The sequence below is a fragment of the Vicugna pacos genome, unplaced genomic scaffold (genome assembly GCF_048564905.1).
Source record: "Vicugna pacos unplaced genomic scaffold, VicPac4 scaffold_159, whole genome shotgun sequence".
Taxonomy (NCBI): Eukaryota; Metazoa; Chordata; class Mammalia; order Artiodactyla; family Camelidae; genus Vicugna; species Vicugna pacos.
In genome coordinates this window covers 25,299-30,298 of record NW_027328839.1, presented here as the reverse complement: position 1 = coordinate 30,298, position 5,000 = coordinate 25,299, and the positions used below count along the sequence as shown (strand labels likewise).

General features: G+C 70.4%; 2 non-coding genes across 2 annotated transcripts; both read right to left on the bottom strand.

The window, feature by feature from the left end:
* Positions 1 to 1,874: 1,874 nt before the first annotated feature.
* LOC140695147 (5S ribosomal RNA) lies at positions 1,875 to 1,993 on the bottom strand. The gene has a single exon (XR_012070845.1). It is a non-coding gene; the product is annotated as a 5S ribosomal RNA (ribosomal RNA).
* Positions 1,994 to 4,145: 2,152 nt separating this feature from the next.
* On the bottom strand, positions 4,146 to 4,264 carry LOC116279464 (5S ribosomal RNA). The gene has a single exon (XR_004188814.1). It is a non-coding gene; the product is annotated as a 5S ribosomal RNA (ribosomal RNA).
* Between the last annotated feature and the right edge of the window lie 736 nt (positions 4,265 to 5,000).

The window sequence follows — 5,000 nt, the reverse complement described above, 5'->3', positions numbered from 1 at the left end:
GCCCCTGAGCCCCACCCACCCTCCTCCGGGCCTAGGCGTAGCCCAGCGCGGACCTTGGCCGCCCCTCCTGCCTCCACCAACTTGCCCAAACCCACCCAGTACCTCCGTCGCGGCGGGAGGGAAGGCATCAGCCCGGGCCCGACGCCCCACCCCGCCCCACCCTTCACCCCACACCGGGCCGGTGGGCGTCAGCGGGCCTCCCTGCCCAGCCCCCGTGGCGAAAGAAGACAGCCCCTTGCAGAGAGGGCTGAGAAAGACGGACGGACCGAAGGACGGACGATCGGACGGACAGGAGCGCGCGCCGGCCCACGCAGACACACACACACACACACACACACACACACACACACACAGAGGGAGAGAGAGAGGGGGGGAGAGAGAGAGAGAGAGAGAGAGAGAGAGAAAGAGAGAGAGAGAGAGAGAGAGAGAGAGAGAGAGAGAGAGAACACACACCTAGACACACACCCCTCCAACCCCCACCCCAGACAAACAGAGGGGAAGAGAGGGAGCATGAGCCAGCTGCTCCAGGAGAGCCAGAGTGAGAGCATACGTGAGAGGCTATGGTGAGAGGGAGACAGAGAGGAAGGAGACACAGTGGTGGAGAGACAGGGGTGAGTTCTGGGAGGGGGTGTGGGGGGGTGACAGAGGCAGAGACAGAGACAGAGCCCAGAGTCAGACTGACAGAGAGAGAAGAGTTTGACAGAGAGGGGGGGGGGGGGAGACGGAGGGGGCAACGCTGGACCCAGAAGCAGACAGACACACCCGGGACAGATGCTCTTGTCACAGACCTTGCCGAGCCGCAGATGAGCCTCTGCTGAAGACGGAGCTTCTCCTAGGCAGGGTGGTGGTGCTTGGGCGGCACCCCGGGCAGGAGGCAGGTGCCTTGGGGCTGGCAGCCCGCCGCGGGGCCCCAGGACTCCCAGACGACGTCTCAGGAGTCCCGTTCTGCGCGCTGCTCGGGTTCCTTCCCCGGGAGCCGCGGGCCGGGGGGGCCCGGCACAGACCGTCCCGCCGGCGGTGGGTGTGCGCAGGTCAGCGTGTCGGCGGCAGTGTGCGTGTCCCGGTGGGGTGGGTTTTCGTGTCGTCGTCCTGCTTTCCGTCGTCTCTCTGTCCCTCTGGCCGTCGGTTCCGACTCCGGGCCTCTCTGGGCCGGGCGCGCCCGGACTTGCTTGAGTGCGCCTGGCTGGCTGTTGCTGGAGAGCAGCGGCGACGGGCGTGTGCCGAGGGGGGCGTCGTGGAACTGGAGGGCCGACGCACGAAGTGGCTCTGGCGGGGCCCAGGTTCCAAGGGACACGGCGGGGCGACCGGTGGACGTGGCCCTGCCGGGCGAAGGACGGGAACGTCCTTTCCTTCCCTGGGGAGAGCAGGCCAAGGCTGGTGGAGAGAAGGTGGTCTCGGCGGGCGGGCGCTGGCGCGGACTGGGGCGGGCAGCCGGCGGCTGGGCGCCGTTGGACGTCGAGAGGGCTCGCGGGCCGCGGGCGGCAGGAGGACGAGGACGGACCGAGGGAGCCCAGGCCTGCGGCGGAGTCGCGGTCGGGCCGTCGCCCCTCCCGCCTCACGGTCCCCCCAGGGGAGGGCCGGGGGCTGTGGGGGCTGTGGGGGGCCGGGGCTGCGAGGTCCAAGGGGCAGGGAAGCGGCTGCCGGTGCGCCCGCCGGCAGGCAGGCCGGCCGGCTGGCTGGCTGGCTGGCTGCCTGCCGCGGGGTCGGGGCAGGCCGTGGGCGCGCTGCGCGGGCGTGGCGTGGGGTGGGGGGGAGGGGCAGGAGGTGCTCGGGCCTGCGGGGAGCCGCCTTGGGGACAGGGGCGGCGGCTAAAGGAGACGGAGGCAGGAGGCAGGAGGCCGGAGGAGGGGGAAAAAAAAAAAAAAAAAAAAAAAAGCCTACAGCACCCGGTATTCCCAGGCGGTCTCCCATCCAAGTACTAACCAGGCCCGACCCTGCTTAGCTTCCGAGATCAGACGAGATCGGGCGCGTTCAGGGTGGTATGGCCGTAGACAGCAGCAGGCGCCACGCGGCGCCTCAAGAGCCCGCGCTGCGCCTTCCCTGCCGCCGGCTCGGCCGGCCCGCGCCGTGCCGAACCGAGCCCGGCCGGGCCGGGCCGAGCCGAGCCAAGCCACCGCGCACAGCACTCGGCGCACACCGCGCGCCTGCCGCCCGCCTCCCAGGGACTCTCCAGGCCCGTCCCAGCTCGGATCCCCGCATCAGGCTCGCTGGCAGGGGGCAAGTGGCCCCGGAGGCGTCCGGACCCGGGCCTCCGGGCCGCCGGCCGGCCGGCCCCTGAGCCCCACCCACCCTCCTCCGGGCCTAGGCGTAGCCCAGCGCGGACCTTGGCCGCCCCTCCTGCCTCCACCAACTTGCCCAAACCCACCCAGTACCTCCGTCGCGGCGGGAGGGAAGGCATCAGCCCGGGCCCGACGCCCCACCCCGCCCCACCCTTCACCCCACACCGGGCCGGTGGGCGTCAGCGGGCCTCCCTGCCCAGCCCCCGTGGCGAAAGAAGACAGCCCCTTGCAGAGAGGGCTGAGAAAGACGGACGGACCGAAGGACGGACGATCGGACGGACAGGAGCGCGCGCCGGCCCACGCAGACACACACACACACACACACACACACACACACACACACAGAGGGAGAGAGAGAGGGGGGGAGAGAGAGAGAGAGAGAGAGAGAGAGAGAAAGAGAGAGAGAGAGAGAGAGAGAGAGAGAGAGAGAGAGAGAACACACACCTAGACACACACCCCTCCAACCCCCACCCCAGACAAACAGAGGGGAAGAGAGGGAGCATGAGCCAGCTGCTCCAGGAGAGCCAGAGTGAGAGCATACGTGAGAGGCTATGGTGAGAGGGAGACAGAGAGGAAGGAGACACAGTGGTGGAGAGACAGGGGTGAGTTCTGGGAGGGGGTGTGGGGGGGTGACAGAGGCAGAGACAGAGACAGAGCCCAGAGTCAGACTGACAGAGAGAGAAGAGTTTGACAGAGAGGGGGGGGGGGGGAGACGGAGGGGGCAACGCTGGACCCAGAAGCAGACAGACACACCCGGGACAGATGCTCTTGTCACAGACCTTGCCGAGCCGCAGATGAGCCTCTGCTGAAGACGGAGCTTCTCCTAGGCAGGGTGGTGGTGCTTGGGCGGCACCCCGGGCAGGAGGCAGGTGCCTTGGGGCTGGCAGCCCGCCGCGGGGCCCCAGGACTCCCAGACGACGTCTCAGGAGTCCCGTTCTGCGCGCTGCTCGGGTTCCTTCCCCGGGAGCCGCGGGCCGGGGGGGCCCGGCACAGACCGTCCCGCCGGCGGTGGGTGTGCGCAGGTCAGCGTGTCGGCGGCAGTGTGCGTGTCCCGGTGGGGTGGGTTTTCGTGTCGTCGTCCTGCTTTCCGTCGTCTCTCTGTCCCTCTGGCCGTCGGTTCCGACTCCGGGCCTCTCTGGGCCGGGCGCGCCCGGACTTGCTTGAGTGCGCCTGGCTGGCTGTTGCTGGAGAGCAGCGGCGACGGGCGTGTGCCGAGGGGGGCGTCGTGGAACTGGAGGGCCGACGCACGAAGTGGCTCTGGCGGGGCCCAGGTTCCAAGGGACACGGCGGGGCGACCGGTGGACGTGGCCCTGCCGGGCGAAGGACGGGAACGTCCTTTCCTTCCCTGGGGAGAGCAGGCCAAGGCTGGTGGAGAGAAGGTGGTCTCGGCGGGCGGGCGCTGGCGCGGACTGGGGCGGGCAGCCGGCGGCTGGGCGCCGTTGGACGTCGAGAGGGCTCGCGGGCCGCGGGCGGCAGGAGGACGAGGACGGACCGAGGGAGCCCAGGCCTGCGGCGGAGTCGCGGTCGGGCCGTCGCCCCTCCCGCCTCACGGTCCCCCCAGGGGAGGGCCGGGGGCTGTGGGGGCTGTGGGGGGCCGGGGCTGCGAGGTCCAAGGGGCAGGGAAGCGGCTGCCGGTGCGCCCGCCGGCAGGCAGGCCGGCCGGCTGGCTGGCTGGCTGGCTGCCTGCCGCGGGGTCGGGGCAGGCCGTGGGCGCGCTGCGCGGGCGTGGCGTGGGGTGGGGGGGAGGGGCAGGAGGTGCTCGGGCCTGCGGGGAGCCGCCTTGGGGACAGGGGCGGCGGCTAAAGGAGACGGAGGCAGGAGGCAGGAGGCCGGAGGAGGGGGAAAAAAAAAAAAAAAAAAAAAAAAAGCCTACAGCACCCGGTATTCCCAGGCGGTCTCCCATCCAAGTACTAACCAGGCCCGACCCTGCTTAGCTTCCGAGATCAGACGAGATCGGGCGCGTTCAGGGTGGTATGGCCGTAGACAGCAGCAGGCGCCACGCGGCGCCTCAAGAGCCCGCGCTGCGCCTTCCCTGCCGCCGGCTCGGCCGGCCCGCGCCGTGCCGAACCGAGCCCGGCCGGGCCGGGCCGAGCCGAGCCAAGCCACCGCGCACAGCACTCGGCGCACACCGCGCGCCTGCCGCCCGCCTCCCAGGGACTCTCCAGGCCCGTCCCAGCTCGGATCCCCGCATCAGGCTCGCTGGCAGGGGGCAAGTGGCCCCGGAGGCGTCCGGACCCGGGCCTCCGGGCCGCCGGCCGGCCGGCCCCTGAGCCCCACCCACCCTCCTCCGGGCCTAGGCGTAGCCCAGCGCGGACCTTGGCCGCCCCTCCTGCCTCCACCAACTTGCCCAAACCCACCCAGTACCTCCGTCGCGGCGGGAGGGAAGGCATCAGCCCGGGCCCGACGCCCCACCCCGCCCCACCCTTCACCCCACACCGGGCCGGTGGGCGTCAGCGGGCCTCCCTGCCCAGCCCCCGTGGCGAAAGAAGACAGCCCCTTGCAGAGAGGGCTGAGAAAGACGGACGGACCGAAGGACGGACGATCGGACGGACAGGAGCGCGCGCCGGCCCACGCAGACACACACACACACACACACACACACACACACACACACACACAGAGGGAGAGAGAGAGGGGGGGAGAGAGAGAGAGAGAAAGAGAGAGAGGGGGAAAGAGAGAGAGAGGGAGAGAGAGGGAGAGAAAGAGAGAGAGAGGGAGAGA